We start from the raw sequence: 13,732 nt of genomic DNA, 5'->3' as shown, positions 1-13,732 counted from the left end.
CAGTCTGTTCACTTAACTCAATGTCCTACCCGACAAACCTGCTGTCCCTCCTGCTTTCTCCACTTTAATGCACTCTCTTTCTCTCTCTCTTTCTCTCTCTCTTTCTCACTGGCTTTCCTATCATCTGATCTCTTATCCTATTTGGAAAAAATTCCAATAAATGTGAGTCTGAAGCAGGCTAGATGTTCTCACACTTGCCCCCTAGTGACTGGGGCGTGCTTCCATGACTTAGACATGGTCATTCACGCCATCTGAAAGGGATTTTTGTTCCTGAGAGTGAGACAAGGCTAGAGAGTGGAGTGGAGGAGGGCAGTGCCACAAGTAGCCAGTCATTGGGCTGCTTTGACTTCAACCTGACCAGGCTGTTCTAGTGGTGGGACTAGCCTCTCTTGGTCTCACCTATTTTCTAAGACTGGTTTTCCAGTCCTTTCATTGATTCAGTGAGCTCTAAAAATATATATATTTAATAAATTTTGTTTCTTCTTAGGGAATCAGAATCAGTTTCTGTTGTTCCCAACTAAGTCCTGGCTGGTACCCTCTCCATTCCCCTAGTCTCCAAATCTGGAGGCTGGAAGTCCTCTCTGGCCATTCCTTTATGGTTCATACACCACTGGTCACAGGTCCACGCCTCCTGCCTTGTGATGATACCCCTACAGCCCCACTGCCACCCCAAACCAGGCCCTCATTACATTTGCCTATTTCTGCTGTCCCTGGGCTGAGAGCTCCTCTGGCCTCTGGGTTCTTCTTAACCACAAGCAGCTACTTTTGGCCACACCTCAGAATCCAAGATCAGGCTGTATCCTCCATCAGAGTTTTTGACAGAGAAGGAAAAAGAGAAAACTGAAGAAAAGAAAGGTGTCCAGCAACTGTGAGTGGAGAGGGAAGAGAGAAGGCAGGTACCACAAAACAGGTGTAACTCAGTGTCCCTGTAATAACTCAGTCTTCTTGAGGTCCTGAGATTGGATGGGCTCTTCCTCTTCACTGACACTTCTCCCTGTTTCCTAAACTCACATCAATGAAAAGTATTAATTACCCTTTAAATGGAAATAAATTAACTTAAGAAGATGCAGTTTTATACTGCTTTTCTAGTAGCTGGGTTCCCTGAAGATTCACTAATTGATTTTAAATCCAAATCAGCCTAATGCACTTGGACAGTTTGCTGGGTAATGGAAATTAGTGATGACTTCTGTAAAAGAAAGGCTGGAAGCCAATTCCTCTTTTCCACATTTATATCACTGTGGATGAGGTAAGGATAATCATAGGTGAAGAAGGCCCAGCAGCACAAAACTCTTATTTATTCAGTAAATGCTTATTGCACATCTACTTCATGTCAAGGACTGTGCAAGGCACTGGGCATCCAATGATGAACAAGACAGACTTGGTCCCCCCTAATGAAGCTTATAGCTGAACACATTAAAAAGCCTTCTGGGGACTTTCTGAAGTGCCTATGCACAGCTTCCCCTGCCTGGGTCTCACTGAAGCTGGCTGTTACAGTAAGCTGGGCCCAGGAGGGTCCTGGAGGTAGAACATCAGACAGCCTCATCTGCAAGCACCAGGAGACTTGGGAGTTGTGAACAACCACAAAACAGTGTCAACTTGACTGGGCTCATCCTTGCCCCCACCCCAACACTGCTTCCCCAGCTGTTCCTGCCTACAGACACAGGTTAGTGGACAGAATTGGGCCTAGAAAACCTGTGAAGATGATCTCCCGAAGCTTCTCTCTGGCACCCCCATCTAGAGTTGCCAAATTTAGCACATAAAAATACAGGACACTGAGTTAAATCTGAATTTCAAATAAACAATGAATAATTTTTTAGCGTAAGTATCAGGAGAAGGGGGCACCAGACAGAGGATGAGATGATTGGATGGCATCACCAACTCAATGGACATGAAACGTGAGCCAACTCCAGGAGATGGTGAAAGACAGAGAAGCCTGGAGTGCTGCGGTCCATGGGGTCACAAAGAATCAGACACAACTGAGCAACTGAACAACAACAACAATAATAATAGCAACAACATGTCTCATACCATATTTGGGATATAATTACGTTCAATTTAATTGGGTTTTTCTATTTTGTCTGGCCCTACCACCAGCTCTCCCAAGCCAGAAAGTTGCCCTTTGTCCCTATTAGCCCCAATACCTGCCCAGAAGAAGCTTCTTCCCCAGTGCAGGAATGCAGAATCCACCAGCCCTCTTTCAAAATACACCAGTCACGAGGAGTATCCAAGCTGTCTACTCTCAGGTAGCTGCTCTCAGGAAAGAAATTCAGTTCAGCCACCTTGACAGCACTGACTTCAAGCAAGGAGCAATATCCCCTTTGCATCCTCTGGATACAAAGGAGATACAGTCACTACCTAATGAACCTAGGGATTAGCAGGGGAAGGGGAACAAGCTATTCATATATTCATGATACAATGTGGAAAAGGAAAAATGACTTAGGTGCCAAGGGGAGGCAGAGAGGAAGAGACATTTACTCTGGAGGATGGAGACCTGAAGTCATCATGGAGGAGGCAGCATTTACAGTTTATTAGACCAATGACAAATCCATCAAATCACCTCACAGCTTGGATGTGGTCATTCCAAAACTGGCATCCAAGATGAAGTCTTTTCATCATCTTTGACCTAGAAGTGTACCTAAAGCTACCAATAGGGACCTCCTGGAAGGGGCATGCCAGGTGGAGCAATCAGTATAGACCCAAGTCATGAGAAACAGCCTGTGCATTTGGAAAACTCCGCGAATTCTCATGTAAGCAGAGTCTTGAGCTCTGTGTAGGGTGTGTAGCTGAAGAGTCTGTCTCCAAGGTACGTCAGGGATAGAGGGATGGAAAGTGTAAGATCGCAGGGAGCTGGGACTTCCATTTGGAAAGCTGGGGCTGAGGAGTGAGGAGGACCACTGTTTTCCCTGGAGGAGGCCCCCCTTCTCCCAAGGGCCTGCATAGGTACCATTCCTATTCCCAACACCTGGTGAATGCTGGCTGTGCCGAAGGAGAGAATGTCAATCACACTCTTGGTAAATATTTAGACACCTGAGGTTTCAAAAAGATAGTATTTCAGAGCTTGCTTTATTGTCGTACAGCATCTAATGCAGGAGCAGAAAGGCTTCTCATTCATTGCTTCCTGGTTAATATGACGGCGTTTTCTCCAGCCAGGCAAACATTTATAGCAGCAGTGACTAAGCGCAGTCCTGATCATGACCTGAAGGTGGCCAGAGAAGAAAGCCAAATACTCTGACTGCCTGTTTGCAGAAGAGGCAGCAAAGAAAGTATTCCATAGGGGCTGTGGTCCCTTTCTGTTGGAGGGATTCTGTGGTCTGTGATGGCTTCATAGGGATTACTCTCCACACCAAGCACATTGTATACAGACCATCCCAGTGCTAAGGTCTCAGGAGACAGAAGATGGCTGGTTAATGAATTCTCCCCCAGCAAGTCAATCTGACAGGCTCCAGCTGCCCCTGACCTGGTCTATTAGCCAGGCTGGGCTCCCTGGGTAAGGCTCAGTGTGGGTCTGTCAAGGAGTGTTTTTGAGAAATTAAAATGACGTTGCTAAGTGGGTACACATAACTACCTCCCATTCCTCCTTCTGTACTGCATAATGCATGAGAGTATGTTTGTGTTTCTCCAGAAACTTAATTAAAGCTACCTGCAGCACGGAGTCAGCCTGCACCCAGGTTCAGGCAGGGTCGGGGCAGGCTCGTGGGCCCCTCCCCTCAGACTCCTCTGGACCATGGAAGGAAAGCAGATGGGACACTACTGGAGGCACTGAGGCCAGAGATTCAGGGCCCCCAACCCTGCCTGTCCGGCTGGTGCCCCAGTCCTCCCAATGGGGTCATCCAGAATTCACTTGCCCTTTTGTGAGCCTGCCACCCCTCATATCTTGACCTCTTTGTGTGTTTTCACTTTGCCCAGACCTCCATATCTAGGTTTTTGGAGGACTTGACTATGACCTGACCCTGCTTTCAGCAAGCATGAGGGACCCTGCTAGAAGCGCCCGGGCCCAGCTTCCCCTAGGTGGGGCCCAACACGGCCATCCTCCCTCTTCTTTCCCCTTCCCTTTTCCCCTCCCCCCTCCTTCTACTCATCCCTCCTCCCTCACTCTCTTTCCCCCTCCTTCTCTCCTTTCCCCCCTCCCTCCACCAGGTGGCTGAGCTGGAAACTACAGGCTGAACTGGAAACCACAGGAAGGGGCTGGGTTGGCTTTGGCTGCAGAGGCTGAAAGCTGGAGGTGGGGAAATCAGGAAACCCAGGCTTGACTCCAAGGTGAATTGGAAATGTCCCCACCAGCCAGGGCATTAGATAAATAAGGCTCCAAAACCTGTGACTGGCAAAGGATTTTTTAATTTCCATTAAATTTTAAGACTTTTGTTTTGAAGCACAGTCCTACCAAAGAGGAGTAATATGTCTTTTGACCAATTCTTACAATACATGGTCATGGGGAGGAATCAAAATAATATAAACAGTATTAAATGAATTGTTAGCAGTTTCTTAGGTCAATTAGGTTTCAAAGAAACAAAATTCAGGATTGAAACTGCAGAACTCGTGTAGAATCTGGGGAATGCAAAGGAGGTGCGTGTGTGTGCATGTCTGTGTGTGTGTATGTGCCTGTGTGCATGTGTGTGTGCGTTTAAGTACAGGCCATGGCTTCCCAGGTGGCTCAGTGGTAAAGATTAGGCCTGCCAATACAAAAGATGCAGCTTAGATCCCTGGGTCAGGAAGATTCCCTGGAGCAGAAAATGGCAACCCACTCCAGTATTCTGGCCTGGAGAATCTCATGAACAGAGTAGCCTGGTGGTCTATAGTTCATGGGGTCGCAAAAGAGTTGGGCATGACTGAACCACTAAACAACAACAACATGGATTACTAACACAGGCTCTGCTGTCAGTGGCCCTGGTTCAGATTCCAGCCCCTCTGCTCCTAACTGTGCGGCAAGTCTGGTGGTGTGCTTCACTTTTTGGTGCCTGGTTATATCATTTGTAACTTCTGAGTAATGATAATACTGCCTCCTATACAGTTGTGGAGATTCAACTGTTTTTCAGCTCACGAAACATTGTGAACCTGTAAACACCCTGCTCATCCGGGCCTCAGCCCCACCTCCTTCTAGAACCAACAGGAATTCCAGTAACACCTGATGCTCATGCACTGGCCATGTAGTTTATAGCCCTTGACACAGATGTCCTGGGAGGCAGATACATGACCCCCAAGGAGGTGAAGAAACCTGGGAGCAGCCACTTGTCTAGGATCCTAGAGCTGTACGTGCCAGAGCTGGGCCCAGACCCCAAACAGCGTGATTTTGTGTGATTTTCCGGTGCTCCCATGGGGACATTTGTGGCTGTCTGAGCCGTGAGAACAGGAGCATGTGATGCTGGGCAAAGGAGGGGTTCCTGAGTTTCTCTCGTTGCCTCCACCCCCATCCCTACCCCAGGAGTCTAACCTCGTGATTTAGGCATGACGGCAAGCAGGCCTCTTGTCCAGGGCTCAAGCTGCAGGTCTCAGGGGCAGAAGTGTCTATGGTCAGTGTCTCAAGTTTCCTCCCCTTCTTCTCATGGAGCTTGTGTGGTTTTCATCAACCTAATTGCTTGTTGTTCTGTACTTTAAAAATGTATTGCTTTTCCTTTTTACAAAAGTGATACCTGTGGAGTATGGAAAGTCTAAACAAGCAAACAGAAAGTGAAAATAATAATTCTACAGCAGTAGAATTGTTTTCTTCTTTCCTGGAGTGTCCCTTCCAGCCCCTGACTTGACCAGCAGCACCCAGAACATTCAGCCAAGGATGCCTCTCAGCTCGTCCCAGTTTCAGCAACAAGCTGATATCATGTGAAACTTTCCAAGATACACAGGATTGATTACAATGATTTTGAGCTGCAAATGACTAATAAGACAACGGCATGACTTACTGCTTTTAAAGCTGCTCCTTAATTTAAAAATGAAGTTAAGGACTCCACCCCTCATGTGGAATTTGACAAAGTTCTTGGAAAAATCGATTTGGTATGTGGATCCAAAAGTGCCTCACTGCATCGGCTCCAACTTTCTTTGATATATTATCAAGAAAATAAACTCGTTGTAGAGTTCAACAAACTGTTTCTGTACGTCATGGAAATCAAAGACAAGTAGGGAGAGAGGCACGTAACATGTAGTTACAATGAGGGGCATTGAGTGTCGTGATAAAGATGTTTACCAAGGGCTGAGGAGCACCAGGACGGGGGAGTGCCTTTTCCTGTGGAGAAAGGGTCTGGTGAAGAGTACCAAGGAGCTGGACATCGAGTAGGAACTTGAATGAACTCTAGGAGCTGATTAGGTCTTCCCTGGTGACTAGTTGGTAAAGAATCGACTTGTAATGCAGAAGACCCAGGTTCGATCCCTGGGTTGGGAAGATCCCTTGGAGAAGGGAATGGCTACCCACTCCAGTATTCTTGCCTGGAGAATCCCAAGGACAGAGGAGTCTGGCAGGCTAGAGTCCATGGGGTTGCAAAGTGCCGGACGTGACTGAGCAGCTAACACACAAAGGCAGAGAAAAGATGGCAAGAAAAGAGGTATGGAAGGTAGATAGGTATGGCCAAGGCATAAGAGGCGGAAGTGGCAGGGTGTGAGACTGAGTGGGAGGGGTCTGTAGGATCCAGAGATGAGGCTGAAGGAGGGGATTGGAACTGGGTTATAAAGCACCTTGTGTGCCACACTGGAGATTTAGGTGTTCATGGATCCAGGTCCCAGGTCCCCTGCCCTCATCTGTTTGCAGGTAGGATGGAGGTAGAAGGGCTCAGCCTCACAAACCCCAGGGGAAGGTGCTGGGCAGGTCAGCTTGGGCAGGAGACAGGGGCTGGGTCCCTCTCACTTGCACTTTTACCAATCCCCTTCGGGGCTTCCCTGATAACTCAGTTGGTAAAGAATCCGCCTGCAATGCAGGAGACCCTGTTTCGATTCCTGGGTCTGGAAGATCCACTGGAGAAGGAATAGGCTAACCACTTCAATATTCTTGGGCTTCCCTGGTGGCTCAGCTGGTAAAGAATCCACCCACAATGCGGGAGACCTCGATTCAATCCCTGGGTTGGGAAGATCCCCTGGAAAAGGGAAAGTCTACCAACTCCAGTATTCTGGCCGGGAGAATTCCAAAGACTATATAGTCCACGGGGTCCCAAAGAGTTGGACACAACTGAGCAACTTTCACTTTAACTTTTCGGGGTTTCTCTGGAAAGTTCTTGTGTTTCTGTTACCAAGTGTCTGTCTTCAGCCAAGTTGCTTATGAATATTGAAACACACACACACAGCAAAGGGAAACAACTAGTTCCCTGTTTTTTTTTCCAAGAGTTATTTTTTTAAATTTCTTATTTATTTTAATTGGAGGATAATTACTTTACAATATTGTGATGGCCTCTGCCATACATCAACATCCAAGAGTTTTAATATGGGAACTAAGGACTATAGAAAAATATAATTCAACTTAGGAGACAAGTAAAAATCAATAGAAAGGGAGCAGGTAGTAAACAGGCAAAAAAGCAAGGAAGCAAAATCGAATCTCTTCAGAGGCGTGTGTTAACTTCTGGCCTCTCAGAAGATTTCCTACTCCTCTCTGACTTGGGGATGATGAAAGCAGAGAGCAGAAAGCTGGCTCTATCACTAGTTACTTGCATTTTTCTTGGACAAATTTTGACCATCTGGGTTCTGTCAAGGTGACAAATGTTTCAGCAGCTGGAAAAGCCCTGAGTCAATAAGTTACCAGAAGGGAGAGCAGAGCTGAGCCTCCTTCTTCTCAGCCCCTTCCCCTAACTGGTGCCCCTCTCCCTCCAGCCACTCACAACCCAGCCAGTCTGGAAGGAGCTGGAAGTCAAGGAAACAGCTGGACCTGATCAGCTGCAGTGGCCCCAGACCAGCTGATCCTCACCCTCTGAGCTGTTGAACCCATTTAGGCAGCAGCGGGTGGAGGTGAGGTGGAGAAGGCCTCACACTGGGACAAGGCTTGCTGGGTGCAGAAATGAGGCAGGGTCCTGGCCACGCCAGCTCCCTTGTCATGGCCTCTAGTGTCTATGGCTAGAAACAGAACTCTGGAGGTGACTCTGTCCCTCAGTCCTGGCTTCCCTGAGGGACGGAGTGTGGTGATGGTCTGTGGAAGGGGACAGTGGAAGGGCATCAGGTTGCCACCTCTCATGGGGGCTGGTCAGAGGGGGTAAGAAGCCAAGGACCAGGACTTTCCTCTGGTACTGCCAAGCTTTCCTCTGAAATCAGCTTTATTCCTAGAATGTTTAGAAGGAGATAATGTCCAGACAGGAGGAAGATAACAGGTCCTACCGGTGTGACCAGATGTCCCCCATGTCCCAGGCCTTGGGAGTGCAAAGATAAGTAGGACCCGTCTCTCCAGGAGTGCTGTATACTTTTTGTTGTTGTTGTGTAGCTGCTCAGTCATGTCTGACTCTTTTGAGACCCCATGGACTGTCGCCTGCCAGGCTCCTCTGCCCACGGGATTTCCCAGGCAAGAATACTGGTGTGGGTTGCCATTTCCTTCTCTAGGGGATCTTCCCCACCCAGGAATTGAATGCATCTCCTGCATTGGCAGGTGAGTTCTTTACCACTGAGCCACCAGGGAAGTGCTTCTGTGTGCTCTATCAGCACTTTATCTGTTCCCCTCCCTGGGGCCCCTGGGAGCCATGGGGAACTACCTCTGTCACTGGCACCAGAGGCTGAGGCTGCTCAAACCCCAGCATCCCGACATTCAGCATATATACCTGTGCTCCCTCCTGGACAACCAGAACCTGAGTATCTTTCACTTCACTAGACCCAGGAACAGGGCTCAAGTGGCAGATCCCATCTCTGCCATGTGCCCTTGGTTATCCATGCCTGATGAACCCACGAGCACACCCTAAGCTACAGCTCTACATATGTGGGCATTTTATGATATGGGATATGGTCCTCACGAGATCACAAACTAGACGCAGAGTTTTTGAAGTTCAAATTTGGTTTTTAAACCTGTGAATTTATTTACCTGGCTACTGTCCAAACAATAACCTTCTTGATTTTTCTCTGCTCTTCCTGCTTCTCCCTCTCCCTCCCCACTAGCAGATGATGTCACTTCAAGGTCCCCTTCTTTTATCCTCCACAAAGATCCAATATTTGGCATAGGTTAGTCTCATGCATAGGCAAGGAAATATCATAAGAATATCCTGCGGCCAATGTTTATTACTGGATGACCTTGGGCAAAGTAATTCAAGTCACCGGTTTCATCATCTGTAAACTAGAGGTAATAATAGTACCTGCCTCTTAGGTGAGCAAGGAGTAAATGTGACAATGAAAGTAGAGGTAGTGCCCGGCACATAGTAAATGCTCAATAAAATATTGACTGAGCTGAGGCTGGTGAGATTTCTCTGACCTCAAATATTTCCAACCCCAGTCAGCATCAGCAAAGCCCATTAGAAGATATCTACTTGGAGTTACTAAGAAACCAGTATTTATTAAATTAAAACACTTTAGCAATCCTTCTTAGTTTGGTTTATCAACAAAACTAAATGCTATGTGAGAAGAGCTCAGAAGGACTCAGTTTCCTCACATGTAGAATGGGGTCTCACAGGGCTGTCTCAGGGGCAAAAGAGGAAGTGAATGCAAAAGGTCACAGACTGAGCATCTCTGCAGGTGGCTGCTGTTTCTCCTCTTCTGGGAGGGTGAATGCCTACTCTCTCATCCTTCCTGACTTCCCCCTTCACTCCCCACACAGGACTCCAGCAGAGAAGATGGGAAGATCTGACACTCAGAAGCTATGTCGAGGGTGTGTGGGGACAAGACTTGTTGCTTTTTTTCCACCATCTGAGTCACCATCACTACCAGTCAGGCCCTGAACAGGCCAGTACCCCCACTCAGTAAAGTGCCCCCATTTGGAATCCCTGACCTCTCAGATTTGCCTGATCCTCTCCCTCTCTCTCTGAAATGTCTGCTTACACCTTGTTGCCTTGCTCTTGACCTACCCAGGCTCCTCATGTATCCTTTACTGCACTCTCCTTGCTTCTCTCTGTCAAGCTCAGAATGGTGACATGGATCCCTGAGCACTGGTCCGGATAACAAGAGGCCTGTGTTCTTGCCCTGATGCTCATCTCTCCCCATCCTACTTTGCCTCATGGACACCCAGTCTCTGCCTGGCACCTTGGTGGATGCTGGGGACAAATTGTGTCATGGACAGACATGGTATCTGTTCCCACATAGTTCAATCTCCTTGTACAAGCTGTGGGAACTTGGGTGAGTCCTTGGCCTTACCTCTTTCCTTCCTCCCATGCCTTTCTCTGATACCCAGACATTCTCTATCCTGTGATTTCTTATGGTTGAGCAGCTGGCTGAAGCCCAAATGCCGCAGACTAGAGACTGAAATTTTAGTTGCAGCTCAAGGACAATCAGACTCAGCATCCATTTGTCCTGTAACAATAAAATACCACTCCTCCAAGACAAATTGATTCATGTTCTCTGTTTAAAGCATAACCCAAAGCAAACCCCAAACATTAGTCTAAGAGCCATGCAGTTGTCTTAATTTGCCCAATTGGCCAAATACCCAAACATCCTCCTTCTCTGGAAACCAGCACTGCAGTGGAGTCCAACCAATCCCTGCCCCACCCAAGGCAGGGTCTCTCGCAGGGCAGTGTCCTCAGCAGGACACATCGCTTAATTTCATCTTGGAGGAGTGAGGCTGTTTTCTGAAATCTGTGTTCTGAAATCAAGGGCAGCCTTCCTCAACAGAAAGTCAGAGCTTGCCTTCCATGTGTGTCTCCTATGGGTCAGGACAGCCCACAGAAGGGCCATCAGGAATGGCATAGCTGCAGAAAGGGGGCTTTTAGATTTATCCTGAACCTGTGTTTGCATAGTAAGCACTCTGCTTTTATTTGCATTGTATGTTATAAATCATTAAAAAATAGCAAAATTTTATAAAAAATCTGTATGGTGCTTCCCTGGTGGCCCAGATGGTAAAGAGTCTGCCTGCAATGCAGGAGAACCGGGTTCGATCCCTGGTTGGGGAAGATCCCCTGGAGAGGGGAATGGCTACCCACTTGAGTATTCTTGCCTGGAGAATTCCATGGACAGAGGAGCCTGGCAGGCTACAGTCCATGGGGTCACATAGAGTTGGACACGACAAAGTGACTAACACACACACACAAAGATGTATGTCCTCACACTTTATATGAGAATGAAGAATCAAGATGTTCACATGAAAAATTATTACCTAACGTTTTGATGGTGACTTGGCAGGGGATGGTGGGGTTGGAGGTTTAGCTGGTGATTCTCAAGACCACCATCCCAGATGAGCCCCCCTGAAGGCAGCACTGGGGAGACCCTGGATGTGCTGGGTCCAAAGGGATGTTCCAAGAGCCTGAGGAGGGAGGGCTGTCTTGTGCAAGCCCATTATCCCTCTGAGCTTCAATTTCCCCATCTGTAAAGCTGAGATCAAAGTTTCCACCCACTTATGACTCTTGAGAATCAAATAAAATAAAATAACAGATGCAAAAACCTTTTGTGAGAAGCTAAGATCTGTGTAAAAGGAGGATCACATCATTGTTGTTTTAATTGCAATTATATTACCTACAGGGACATTGGTTGAAGCCCTGGAAACACTGAGGAGCAGGTTCTCCCAAGTTGGCATCTGAAGTTCCTCCTGCTACACCCCCAGCCCTGCCCCCCTGGCTGCTCCTGAGGGTGGACTCAGCACACACTGACTTAGTTCATGACCTCAGATGTCCCTTGGAATCCACAGTGCCAAAGCCAGTTTGTTCTGACGCGTCTTTCAGCATGAATGTGAGTTTGCAGGTGTCCATGAATTAGGTGACAAAGGGGCTGGGCAGGACCAGGTTTGTTTATTATAATTCCTAGCTATGACTCACCCAGAGTTCAACTCTCATAAGGATCAAGCCTGGGAACCCTCACTTCAGAAATCTTCACCTCTTGTTGTCCCAAGGGCATCTGCTGGGACAGCCACAGACATGCCCTCACACAAGGCAACGTGAAATGCGTGGGTCTGGCCCTCAGTCTGGGTCTCAGTGTACTTACTCAAAAGGGTTCAGGGGCTGGATGCCACCCTGCACCCTTTCATTCTACAAATGCGAATCAGACAATGCCCAGGCAGAGAGGTGACTGGACCTGGAGCAGAGGTAAGTTTGTGGTTGTGAGAATCTGAACTGCCAGACTATGCTGGGTTGAATAGTGCCCATGCCCCAAATAATTCATGTCCACTCAGTACCTGCAAACATGACCTTATTTGAAAATTGGGTCTTTGCAGATATTTTTAATTAGGCTGAGGTCATACTGAATTAGACTGGAGCCTAAATCCCATGGTGTCCTTTTAGAAGGCCATGTGGAGACAGACACCCAGGGAAGACCGCCAGTGATGGTGGAGAGGGTGGGGGGCTGGATGATGCGGCTGCAAGCCAAGGATGCGCCAAGACTGATGCCACCACCCAAGCTGGAAGAGACAGGAAGGAGGCTTCCCTCAAGCTGCAGTCTCCAAAAGTTTTAGCACAAGGGACCAGTTTTGTGAAAGACAATTTTTCCATAGACAGGAAGGGGGGATAATTCAGGCAGTAATGTGAGTGCTGGGGAGCAATGGAAAGGGCAGATGAAGCTTTGCTTCTCTCTCACCTGCTGCTCATCTCCTGCTGTGTGGCCCAGTTCCAAACAGGCTGCAGACCAGGAGTTGGGGACCCCTGCCCTAGAGGCTTCAGGAGAGAATAGGCCTGCTATTCCCCATTCAGACTGCTGGCTTCCAGAACAGGGGTGGGTGGGTGGGGTGGGGTGGGGAGGAGAATACACTGGTTGTTTTAAGCCACCCAATTTGCGTCGCTTTGTCACATCAGAACACAGAGGAAGCGAACACAGAAGCCGAGGCCCTCTCTGCTGTTTCCTGTAGAAGCAAAACCTCAGGGCTCAGGGCTGAGCTGAGCAGTTTCCCATGCATCATCTCACTCAATCTTCATCCCAAACACGTCACGAATGCATTGCTGTTCTCATAGCAACTCTATGAAGGGGGGCACTTTTCTTTCTTTTTCATTGTAGTTTTGAGTAATAATATAATCACATCACACAAGATCATAAAGGCAACTAAAAGGTATGATCCACGGTGGAAAATCTTCCAGCTCACCCCACTCTAGTTCTCCGTTCTGGGAGTAGCCATTGTTACCAGGTTCTTCCAGAGCTATTACACAGTAAACCTGCAGATCAGCTAAAATGTCCTCTCTCCCACACACATCTTTCTAAAACACCAATGACAATATACTATACAGAGGCTTGCATGTCTCACTCTTCATTTATCAGTACAGCTTGATGCTTCCATTCTTATCTGGACAATACTGGACCAGATGAGCATCCCACCTTCTTGAAATGGCTCCTCTCTCCCCTGGTCTTCCTTGGCAGAGTCCTTTGCTGGCCCCTCTGTCTTCCTTACTCTAAGTTGCAGTGATCTTCTAGCCATTGTGGAGCTCACTCCTCACCCCTCCCCTCCCAGCTCTCCCTGAGCTACCTTTCTCCTAAAGTGTTCTAAGCATAAATGTTACAGACTGAATGTTTGTGTTCCCTCAAATTCCTTTATTGAAATCCTAACCCCCAGTTTGGTGGTATGAGACAGCTGGGCCTTTGGGAGGTGCTTAGATCATGGCATCTGGTCCCATCACTTCATGGCAAATAGATTGGGAAACAGTGGAAACAGTGACAAACTTTACTTTTGGGGGCTCCAAAATCACTGCAGATGGTGACTGTAGCCATGAAATTAAAAGATGCTTGCTCC

The 13,732-nt window shown here is 47.8% G+C and overlaps 1 long non-coding RNA gene across 1 annotated transcript; it reads left to right on the top strand.

Moving 5' to 3' along the window:
- The first annotated feature begins 681 nt into the window (after positions 1-681).
- Positions 682-9,861, top strand: LOC145538787 (uncharacterized). The gene is made up of 3 exons (XR_014077246.1): positions 682-2,803; positions 5,622-6,527; positions 9,695-9,861. It is a non-coding gene; the product is annotated as an uncharacterized LOC145538787 (long non-coding RNA).
- The last annotated feature ends 3,871 nt before the right edge of the window (positions 9,862-13,732 follow it).

The sequence above is a fragment of the Giraffa tippelskirchi genome, chromosome 2 (genome assembly GCF_054371585.1).
Source record: "Giraffa tippelskirchi isolate mGirTip1 chromosome 2, T2T-mGirTip1v1.2.pri, whole genome shotgun sequence".
In the NCBI taxonomy this organism is placed as follows: Eukaryota; Metazoa; Chordata; class Mammalia; order Artiodactyla; family Giraffidae; genus Giraffa; species Giraffa tippelskirchi.
This window is presented reverse-complemented; position numbering and strand designations above follow the sequence as displayed.